This window comes from Carcharodon carcharias, chromosome 7 (assembly GCF_017639515.1).
Source record: "Carcharodon carcharias isolate sCarCar2 chromosome 7, sCarCar2.pri, whole genome shotgun sequence".
In the NCBI taxonomy this organism is placed as follows: domain Eukaryota; kingdom Metazoa; phylum Chordata; class Chondrichthyes; order Lamniformes; family Lamnidae; genus Carcharodon; species Carcharodon carcharias.
The window spans coordinates 119,232,532-119,244,880 of NC_054473.1; the positions used below are offsets into that span (position 1 = coordinate 119,232,532).

The window sequence follows — 12,349 nt, forward strand, 5'->3', positions numbered from 1 at the left end:
CAGCAAAGGCTATGGGACTTGAAAATATCTCAGCTTAGTACTGGAGACTGGTGCTCCAGACCTAGCCATGCTCTTAGCCAAGCTGTTTTAGTACAGCTGCAACACTGGCATCCACGCAACAATGTGGAAAATTGCCCGTGAATATGCTTTCCACAAAAATCAAGACAAATGAATCCAGCCAGTTCCTACCCTATCAATCTACTCTCAATCATTGACAAAGTGATGGAAGGTGTCATCGACAGTGCTATCAAGTGGCATTTATTCAATCATAACCTACTTACTGATGCTAAGTTTGAGTTCTGCCAGGGCCACTTGGCTTCAGACCACAATACAGCCTTGGTCCAAACATGGACAAAAGAGCAGAATTCCAAAGGTAAGTTGAGAGTAGCTGCCCTTAATGTCAAGGTAGTGTTGGACAGAGTTGCATCAAGGAGCCTGAGCAAAATTGAGGTCAATTCCATTAAGTGGAAAACTCTTCACTGGTTGTAGCCATACATAGTATAAAGGAAAATGGCTGTGATTGTTGGAGGCCAATCATTACAGCCCCAAGATATTGTTGCAGGATTTCCTCAGGGCAATGTCCTTGGCCCAGCCATCTCCCGCTGTTTCATCAACATTAGGCCAGAAGTGGGGATGTTCACTACCATTCACAACTTCTCAAATACTGAAACAGTTTGTATCCGCATGCAGCAAGACCTGGACAATATTTAGTCTTGGACTGATAATTGGCAAGTAACATGCATGCTACACAAGTGCCAGGCAATAACTATCTCCAACAAGAGAGAATCTAACCATCTCCCCTTGACATTCAATAACATTTCTATTGCTGAATACCCCACCATCAATATTCTGTGTACTACCAATGACCAGAAACTGTGGCCACAGAAGCCTGTCAGAGGCTGGGAATTCTGTGGCATATAAGTCACCCCTGCCTCCCCAAACCTGTCCACTATCTACAAGGCACATGTCAAAGGTGCGATGGAATACTGTATAACTGCAGCTCCAAAAACATTCAAGAAAATTGACGCCATCCAGGACAAAGCAACCCACAGAATCGGTACTCCTTCCACCACCTTAAACATTCACTCCCTCCACTGCTAATATACAGTGGCATCAGTGAATACCATATACAAGATGTACAGCAGCAATTCATCAAGACTCCTTCGACAGCACCTTCCAAACCCACAATTTCTACCACCTAGAAGGACAAGGGCAGCATTGGAACACCACTGCCTGCAAGTTTCCCTTCAAGTCACAGACCATTCTGACTTGGAACTATATTGCTGTTCTTTCACTGTCATTGGATCAAAATCCTGGAACTCCTTCCTAATAGCACCATTAGTGCATCTATGTGAGGCTTTGTGACTATGGAGTGTCCTCGCTGCATGTCGTCGTCATCATCCTCCTGCAATTGAGCGACTATTAGGGCCTCCACTACGTCTCCATGACAGGAGCGTTATCACAGAGGATATGCGCGTTGCTATAAGCTAGACTGGAGTCAAATGTTCATAGATGCAATGTGAGGATCTATGGTGTCTCCTCACTGCATGTCGTCATCATCCTCCATAAATCTAGCAGCTATGAGGGCCTCCCGAGCACGCCTCCTCATCTGACCAGTGCGAGGGCCTCATTGCCGTCATCGTCACTTTCGAGGACCTCCTTACCCTCATCGACATTGTCCTCATCGGAGGAGACATGCAGCTCCTCCATTTCCTCAGCCAGCTCCTCTCCCTGTTGCAGCATCAGGTTGCAAAGGGCGCAGCAAGCAACAACAATGTGTGACACCCTCTGTGGACTATATTGCAGGACTCCACTAGATTGGTCCAGGCACCAGAACTTCATTTTCAGCATCCTAATGGTTTGCTCTACCAAGTTGCGAGCTGCAGCACAAGCCTCGTCATACCTTCACTTTACTGCAGTCTGAGGATGCCACACTGGTGTCATCAGCCATGCCCTTTGCGGGTAGCTCTTGTCCCCGAGGATCCATCCCTTCAACCTCTGTAGACCCTGGAAGATGTCAGGGATCAGTAACCAACTGAGAATATAGGAGTTATGGACACTCCCTGGAAACCATGTGCTGACCTGCAAGATGCGTTTGTGGCAGTCGCATACCAGCTGCAAATTCAACAAATGGAAGCCCTTGTTGTCAACATAGTTGTCCACTTGTTGCGATGGAGATCTGAGCGCCACGTGAGTGCAGCCGATGGCACCCTGCACCCGTGAGAAACCAGAGATCTAGGCAAATCCAATCACTCTTGCATCCTGGCTTTCCCAGGCAAAATGCACAAAGTTGTGTGCCCTTGCAAAGAAGGCATCTGTGACCTCATGGATGCATTTGTGGGCGGAGGCTTGCGATATCCCACAGAGGTCACCTGTGAAGCCCTGAAAGAAGCCACTGGTGTAAAAATTGAGTGCCGCTGTCACTTGCATGACGGCAGGCAGTGGATGCCCTCCGTGTCCCCATGGCATCACATCCTGCAGCAGCTGGAAGATGATGTGACTGACCAGTTCCCTAGACATACGCAGTCTTCGGTGACACTGGTTCTTGGTTATTTGCAGGAATTAAATGCGGCGCCAATAGACCCTGGGTCTACCTAGATGCCGACCAGCGACGGCTCGCTGTGGCTCTTCAGCAGCGTGTGCAGGACCCCCAACTGCCCCTTCTTCCTGAGGGTGCTGGTTCTCCCTCTGCACAGCCAGGCACTTCCGTTGCTCTCTTCTCAGTCATTTTCATTCTGTACACCACGAGGCATACAGCTAGTTCCCAGGTTCCATGCTCCTTATGTGCTCCTCCTGCAGGATGAAATAGAGATGCAGGGGTTAGCTTGGGTGTTCTAAGAACCTCTCATAATTAAGTCTGAAGGTCCCTTAATGCACCCTGGAGAGTGCTGGCCACCACCTGGATGGCCAGAGTTTAGTGCACTGCATGGCTGCCCAAGACCCCACACTCCTCCAACCCATTCCACCTGACCGATTGACAGCAGCTTTGCCCACTGGACTGCATGCTGTGCTCTCAGCTAAGGTGCACGAATTCTCCTAACCTACACTGCAAGGCTTTGCTGTCAGCTTGAACCAAGGGGGAGACTGGTCCAAACTGGGATAATGACATTGCAAGGGTCTGTGAGCACCTCCACCAGTGACTGCTCCATGGCCATCTTTACCAAGGAGATTGTACAACATGCCCAGTCGTCCAACTGTTCTCCTGTATAACGCTCATTAGTTTGCAGTCTGTGCCCAGGGGATGAAAAGCCCTGGAGCACTTGGTGGCACTTTCATGCCTCTGCGTTGCTTCAGTGGGCAGATAAGCTAGGGGCCCAACTCCACGTATGTCAATGTGGCTGCCTCTGAACTGTGTCAGCTGTAAAAGAATGGTTTATACAAGGTTTCCCTGATATGTGGCCACTTCCCTCCCTTCACTCCGCACGTGCTTGTACACCACCTTCAATTGCAGGGTAGCCCTTGCCTCCCCAACCCCCACAAGTCACCTCAACCACAGGGCAGCCCTTGGCCCCCACCGCCCCCAAGTCATCTTAACCTTGAAGTCCAGTAGGCAACCCTCGCGAGCACTGCACAATGTTACTGTGCACTCAGTTCCGAGTTCCCCTCAATGTGCAGGCCGCCAAGTGCACGTTTTATTTATGCTGGTGTGAAATACTTGTTTTCCCGTCAACATGGACGGATGATCCAGCAGGGGGGATGATTCCGGCCGTCTGGCCTTATAATAATATGCAGATGTACTACAATGAGGTTCCCAATGTCCGATGGCAGGAAACGCAGCCCACCATTGGCGGGCTGAGCAGACAATCGCAAACTGGTTTTGCGGTGTCGTGAAACCAATTTTTGGCCTTCTCGCCATTTTGTCTGCTCATGCCGCCAAACATACCCAATGCCAGCAAGCATGGGTAATTAACATTTTAAGTCCGTACGCTCTGAAGAAGCGTCATACAGACTTGAAACCTTAGCTTTGTTTCTCTCTGGCAGATGCTGGCAGACCTGCTGAGTTTTTCCAGCATTTTTTGTTTTTATGCCCCAGACACATCTTGGGATACCCCTCTTCCCCAGTACAACCCTCACCCTGCAGCCTCTTTCCTTGCCTGAGGCCACTTCTCCCCCTTCCCCAAGCAAGCCCTAGCCCTGTAGCTGTTGAAAAGCCACTTCTGCCTTACACTGGTCTGGTAGGCAGAGACCTGCCCATGAGCCATCTAAAAGTGATGTGGTGCTGCCTGCGAACCCTGGCGCTGATGATTGTGAGTGCTGCCAGATGCAAGGTAGGCAAACAAACCTCCAAGGCCCAAGCGAAGTGCAGCACCCTAGGCGCATATCACTTACGTACAATTGTGAAACACACCATGCCCGAATGATCCAGTGTGGGTAGGATGATTCCGGCAAGCAGGGCTTATAATGAGACGCTTAAGTATTGAAATTAGGTTCCCAGAGTGCGGTAGCTGGAAACCATTGACAGATGGAGCAGACGATCGCAAACTGGTTTCACGATGACATGAAATCGATTTTTGGCTGTCTTGCCATTTTGTCCCCCCACCCACAATTACTTATGCTGTTGTGAAATACTTGTTTTCCCGTCAACATGGACGGATGATCCAGCATGGGGGATGATTCCGGCCGTCTGGCCTTATAATAATATGCAGATGTACTACAATGAGGTTCCCAATGTCCGATGGCAGGAAACGCAGCCCACCGTTGGCCCACCCTGATGGCCCCTGAAAGAGTTATATTTTTCCCACTAAATGGAGTTTTTAATTCAAAGTGGAACTCTTACTTCACATTCACCTACCATGTCTTCTCTAACATCCTCCCTCTTAATCTAGGCTGACACACCACTGCAATACCGAGGAGCTGCTGCATTTATAGTGGTGTTGTTTTTCAGGTGGAACTAAAGCTCCTTAATGAATTTCAATGGTTCTATTCTAGTGAACATTAAAGAATATATGGCATTATCCAAACAAAAGTAGAAAGTTCCCCAAAAATCTTGCGCATATTTCTTCCTCAACCTCCACCAACCAAAATAGTTCATTTACCACTTTGCTGTTGAAGTTCATGGAAAACAAAATTAAGCAGAAAAAAAAAAATCATAAAACAGGCTCCCAATTCATTATTATCTACTTCACCCCACTGCGAAAGTTACTCTCCACCTATGGGTCACAACATCCATGGGGTCACAGAGGTTACATTCGGGGTCGCAAACTCCTCCTCTTCTGAGCAGCAATGGCAACTCTGGAGAGGACATTGCCCGCACGGGGCAGACAGCAAATCCAAAGTACTCTCTAGCTTTATAAAACACTTTTAGTGGTGAATGCTGAGCGGACCTGGGATGTTTGTGTGCTTTCTTGACACAGATAGAGGCCAGCAGAAACTGACTGTGTCCAGTGTGCAAGACAATCCGGGAGGTTATACGGCTGAGACAGGAGGGCAAATGGCGGCTTCAAACTTTGCTGTTTCTGTTCCTGTGCCATGTTGTACAGGTTCTTTACCACAGGCAAGTGACTCTGCTTCACAGACACTGGCAACTAGACCCAAAGGGGGGAAGGTAAGAGAGGTGCAGGTGCATGTGTGTAACTATGTTGGGTAGAGGAGGTTGGGAAGAGGGGCTGCTGAGTGAGTGAGTAGGGGTAAGGGGTTGAGAAAAACAGCTACTGAATGAATGGGAGAGGGGATTTGGTAATAGGGGCTGCTGTTAGTCGGGGAAAGGGGTTGGGAAGAGCGGCTGTTGAATGAGTGGGGAAAGAGAGTTTGGAAAGAGGAGCTGGTTGGTGGGTGTAGGGAGGGGTTGGAAAGATGTGCATGTGTGCGTGTTGTGGAGGAGATGGGTGATTACAATGTGTTGGTAGGTGGAGGGGAAAGGGGCTTCACTGAGTCTTCTGTCATCAGGGAATATGGAGAGCATGGTTGAAACCTACATGAGTGAATAAAATAACATTTTTACTAAGTACCTTAAAACACAGATTTTCATACTTATAAATTGTATTATTACATGTTGATCTATTATATGCAAGCTTTAATAATTATATACCAAACATCAGTATGCTGCTTTTTCCTGGCATCTGGGGTCACATTAATTTTCAATTGTTAAAAAAGGGTCACACTAGAAAATAGTTTGGGAAGCAATGATCTGAAATAATATTGCCCAGTAGTTTGGTGTTGTTTTTGACCCCACAATGAGCCCACAACTATATAATCTACTTCATCACCAAAGTAACAACTTCCATCTCTGTAACATTGCCTGACTTCATTCCTGCCTCACCCCATCTGCTGAAACCCTCATCCAATCCTTCGTTATTTTTACACTTGACTATTCCAGTAGTCTCCTGACTGGCTTCCCATTTTCCATTCTACATAAACTGGTGCTCATTTTTCTTCATCCTCTAAGGCAGTCCGTCAGGATCGAAGCTGACTTGCTTCAACTCTAGCTTGATGGACTTGTCAGCTATTTCACAGACCAAGGCGCAATCTGCAGACTCTGCCACATGTGGCACTTGAAGGGTTGGGTAGATGGGTTGTTTGGAGGTTTGTGCATTCTCTCCAACCCCTCGACTGCACCACTGCACATTCTCAACAAAGTCTCTTGATGCGCTCGGTGCCCTCCCGAATGAGTCTTCTCCATTCGGCCAGTCATGAGCCAGCGTCTCCCATGAGTTGGTGGGTACATTTGACGTTTTGAAGTCATACTGAAAGCATTTCCGCTGTCCTCCTGGGAGTTTTCTGCCACAACCAAGTTCAGAGTAGAATAAAGGGAGTCTGGTGCATATGAATGACATGTCCTGTCCAGCAGAGCAGGTTTGGAATGATTAGCGCCTCCACGTTGTTCAAGTTGGCCTGAGAGAAGACACTGCTGTTGGACTGCCTTTCTTGCACCAGATTTGGGGGATCTTGCGAAGGCACCCTGGTGGTACTTCTCCTTTGCTTTGAGGTACCTGCTATAGGTTGTCCAAACCTACAAAGGGGAGATCACTGTTGCCCAATAAACCATGATCTTAGTCTTAGGTTTGAGACCTCAAATACTCTATAGTATTCCTGGTCCTCAAATACACTTTATCTCAGTTGGTCGAAGGTGAACTGACACATCTAAAGCCATGATGAATTTCATCATCTATCTCTGCCTTCATTGAGATGAGGCTCCCAAGATATGGAAAATAGTCCGCATTTTCCAGGATCTCACAGTTGATGCTAATCATCAAGGGCATGTATTGCTGTTGGACCTGGTTGGACCTTAGTTTTCTGGGTGGTTAGTGAAAGGCCTATTTTCTCAAATGCTTCGGAGAAAGATTTGACAATGAGCTGGAGCTCAGTTTCTGAATGAGAACACACACATGCACATCTGCACACTGAGCCTCTTTGATTGAGGTTGGAGTGGTTTTGGTTTTGGATCGAAGGCGGTGTAGATTGAAGAGTTTTCCATCTGCGCTCTAGCTTAGCTCCACGTCTGTGGGTATTTTGCTAGAGGTGAGGTGCAGTATTGCAGTGAGGAAAATGGATAAGAGTTAGTGCAATGACACAGTCTTGTTTGACCCCAGTTTTCACTGAGATAGGGTTTGTGGTGGTTCCCTTGCTGAGGGTCATGTCATCATGGAGTAGGCAGGGGATGGTGATAAATTTCTGAGGGCAACTAAATTTGAGGAGGATACTCCACAACCCTTCACAGTCAACAGAGTTGGAGGCTTTTGTGAGGTTGAAAAAAAGCCATGTACAGGGATTGGTGCTGTTCCTGCATTTTTCTTGAAATTGCTGTGCATTGAAGACCATATCTGTGGATGAAAACCCCACCGTGTCTCTGGAAGGATTTCCTCGACCATTGGGAGGTAGTGGTTGAAGAGGAACCTTGCAGTGATCTTCTTTGTGAGACAGCAGGGAGACTGTAGTTACCACAATTGGACTTAGCTCCCTTCTTGAATGAAGTCACATTCACGGCATCCCTGAGATTCCCTGACATGCGCTTTCTTCCCAGACGTGGTTGTGCAGCCAAGCCAGGGGTGTACCTCCGCCGTGTTTTAGAATTTTAGCAGGGATTCCACGTGCTTCAGGGACATTGTTATTGTTCAGCTGTCAAATGGCTTTTTCAACTTCATTTTGGAAGAGGTAGCTCCGAGACTGAGCCAGATGGGGTATTGAGGAATGGAGTTGAGGACGTTCAAGTCAAAAGCAGAGTTTCGGTAGAGGAGTTCTTCAAAACGTTCTCTCCAGCAAGCACTGACTGCCTCCCTATCTTTGGTGAGTTCCTCCCTCCATGCTCACAGGGGTGGGCCCTTGAATGCTTGGGCCATAGATAGTCTTGATAGTGCTAAAAAAACTACACATGTATCTCAATAGGCACCAAGTCCTGCTCACCCACCACCCCTGTGCTTGCTGACTTGTACTGGCTCCCAGTCGAGAAACTCCTCAATTTTAAAATTCTTATCCTTGTCTACAAATCTCAGGGATGAGAAATTTCCATCGTTCGGCAGAATTCCAAATTTTGAATCAATGAATTCCACCTTTGTAATTTTTTTTCAATCTCTACCTGTCTCCCAACCTCCCTCTCTTTAATTCGCCACCAATTCTGATCTGACTTTGACTTCCAATTAATCCAGTTACAGCCCCGAGGACTCGCATTCTGTGATTGGGAGATGTAGAGGCTGTGGCTCCAGTAGCTGCTGCTCCCATGTGCAGCCTGAAGAGCGCCTACTTGCACTGGGCCATCCCCCATTCCACACACCATCCCCCCCCCCCCCCCCCCCCCCCCCCCCGCAGCCCAGGGCCCAGGGAGGTGACTTGTCCTTCCCCAGCAGTACAGATCCATGAAGTGCCGGCCAAGGAAGAACCGCAGCTGCCCACTGACAGCATTGGCAGTGACAAGGAGCGAAGTCAAGGAAAGTTGGAGAAATTGAGGTAACAAGGTATAGAGGAGAGGAGGAGGCATAAATGAGTGCAGATAGATGTGGAGGGATGTAAGGGTTGAGTGAGGGGTGTGGGTGGGGCAAGAGGGGATGAGTGAGTGAGGGGGAGGGGATTTGGGAAGGAGTTGCTGTGCGGATGTGTGTGTGGGTGGAGGTGGGTTGGGAAGAGCAGTGTGTGTGGTGGGGATGGAGGAGCTAATTACAATATGTATGGGTGGATAAGGGGCAGGGGGCTTCATTGAGTCTTCTGTCACCATAAAATATGGAGAGCTTGGCTGAAACATACATAAATACATAAAATAACATTTTTACAAAGTACTTTTTTAAAACACAGATTTTAATATTTATATGAAGTATCATTATATGTTGATCAATAAAGCACAAATTTTATTATATACCAAATGTTACTATGCTGATTTATCGCTGTTTTGTTTATGCTGGCATCTGGGGTCACATTAATTTTCAAGTTTTTGACAATGTCAGCCTATGTTGTCCATCCTTAATTGCCCTTGGGAAGCTGGTGGTGAGTTAAATGGAGTCACATTGGAAAATAATTTGTGAAGCACTGCCATAGTCTTTTGCTTTGTTTCGTATGTACATAATTCAGCAAGGTTATGTTTTGTTTTTCATGTGGACTTCATTCTGTTTTACATGTAATAGCTATATTGAATGCTGAAATGCTGAGGTCACTTTGGTAGTTTGACACAAATGCATAAGTCCACATTATTGACACTAATCAAAGGGAAAACTAATGTTTCTACCCACTTAAAGTCTAATAATTCCATCCATTTGAAGTGGCTTAGAAGCATTTGCACTTCATTGCAGATCACAAAAAGTGCTATAATTACTTAATTCCTTGCCACAAAAAATGTTCAGATCTTTTTGTCTTCAACCTCTCTCATCCCTGAAATCTGTTCATGGCCTCACACCTCCCAATCTCTGTAATTGTGTCCAGCACTGCAACCAATGTTTCCTCCCAAAAGTCTCCGCACAGGCCATGCATAAGTTGGCCCCTTTAAGATACTACATGTGTGCAGCCACACAAAACAGTTTGAAAAGGCAAAGTAAGGCTCACAACCTTTTGAGATAGTTATGCTCCTCTAATTCTGGCATCTTGCACATCCCTGATTTTAATGCCTCCGCCATTGGCAGTCATTCAATTGCCTTGGTCCTAAGCTCTAGAATTCCCTACCTCAACCTCTCTGACTCTCTACTGCTCTCTGCTCCTTTAAGATATGCCTTAAAATCTACCTCTTTGACCAAACTTTTGGTCCTGTTGGGAGGCAGTAGCATAGTGGTATTGTTACTGGATTAGTAATCCCAAGACCTGGGGTAATCCCACCATGGCAGATGGTAAAATTTGAATTTATTAAAAGTCTGATGATGACCACAAAACCATTACCAATTGAGGTAAAAACCCATTTAGTTCACCAATCTTTTACCTGGTCTGGCCTAGATGTGACTCCGGGCCTACAGTAGTTGACTCTAAAATCCCCTCCGAACAAAGGCAAATAGGGATGGGCAATAAATGCTGGCTTAGCCAGCGATGCCCACATCCCATGACTAAAAAAGTAACTCCTTGAGAGGTTCAGTGTCAGAGTTTGATAATGCTCTTCTGAAGTGCCTTGGATGTTTTGATATGTTAACAGTAGCCATATAAGTGCTGTTGTAGAAATCACTGACAAGCCACAGCTATGGTGACAGCAACACTGTTTTAGCCATATGCACTAATTTAAGTAGGAAATGTTTACATGCACTCACACAATAAATGTATTTCAAAAGTGCATACTTATTTCACACACATCTGCCAACATTCAGTAACTCAAGAAGTGAAGGAAACACGTTTGTCACTCACTTTTAAATTCTAAATCAGAAATACAATTCGCTATATCTGGATTACCAATTCACCACATTTGACTAATGGCTAACTGATTGGACAGCACTGACTTGGAATAATGAATGGCTAGCTTCTAGTTTCTGAAACCAATCTGAAAACAAAGAAACACAATAACATTTTCTTTGCTGCTGTAACTGATCACTTTGTGTCTTTGCATTGTTATTGTTACCAACGGGATGGGAGTGCATATTTTACGTAGCCTTAGCTTATTCTCAAAAACAGAGTTCACAAACAACAGGTTCAAAACTTAAAGCTTGTTTCTGCCATGTGACTTCCAGTAAATCATTTGGCTTTAGTAGTTTTTTTCCCCATCAATTAAAGTGATTGCAGTTCAAAAGAAACAAACAGCTCTTTCCCTTCAAGTGCCAAGCTGGTCAGTGATTTCTTGGAAAAAGCATGCTTATTTACAGTTTCAAGGTGATCTTATGACCATTTTTTTTTAAAACTCCAGGTCGACATCCAAATGTCCAGATAAAGCAATGTCTTTCCATATTTTAAAAGAAAAATATAGTTTTAAAAGATATGAGTTGATCAGTATTCATTGATTGTTGCGACTTTATAAACAAGACAATTAGATCAGACAAATCCATTACAAAACACTGAACACATAGATGATCATGATGGAATCTATTGAGCTAACTTTTAACTCTGCAGGTGAATGGGTTTTGAATGAGTTAAAATCTTTCGCATCGATTTAGTGCAAATCTCAACCCCCTATTCTGTAATGTTACTCAGTAACCATTGGTATAATTTCCTATTGGATGTTAGACCCAAAATTAGACACATTTCTGTGGTCATTTTGCCAATGTCTATTTACATATATGACGGGATTTTTCAGATGGCAGTATTTTCAGCCCTGCCATCTGAAGAGTTGGCGAGGAACTTACCCCACAGATACCAGCTGCTCCAGAGCCATTTAACATTCAGCAGGGCATTAATTGGCTAAGTGAGACTTCCAGCCAATCTGGAGAGAAACTGCTGCTTTGGAGAGCTGTTGACCAATTGGATAACCACCAGCTTTGTAGTCCCAGCTGTGCCAGTTTGAGTGGAGGCCAACGCTGGGACTACAGCCAGTTCCTAAAAAGAGGAGCAGAGGAGCTAATGGACTGAAAGTAAGTCCGGGGTTGGCTGGCAGGCCCCTGGAATGGGTGTGAGGGAGTAGGGGCTGGTTTTTGAGAGGCTGGGGGGGGAGGATTAAGGGAGGATTTGACCGGGGCCAAAGGAGGATCTCCCCCCCAAACAACCTTGCCCGACACCAGCCCATGTAGCTAAAGTTACAGGGCTTGGCATGGGCCTCCCCCGGGTAAGGGTAAAATTGTGGCCAGGGCAGGATGAGGCACTTAAGTGACTATTAATTGGCCTCAAGGGCTTCAATAGGCCCCTGGACAGATCAGCTATCTGACAGCTCTACTGCACCCCATAAAACAGGAGACAGGTCAGCGGAGGACAAGTGGGTGGCCGGGCAGGCCAAGTGCTACGTTTTACGAGGCCCCCCATCTTTAAACCCACTGGCAGGGGACCATAACTTTTCTGCTAAATCTCATTAACATACGCCAGAACTTGA

At 46.1% G+C, this 12,349-nt stretch overlaps 1 pseudogene; it reads left to right on the top strand.

Moving 5' to 3' along the window:
- Positions 1 to 12,349, top strand: part of LOC121280408 — a 116,337-nt pseudogene that overhangs the window by 72,668 nt on the left and 31,320 nt on the right.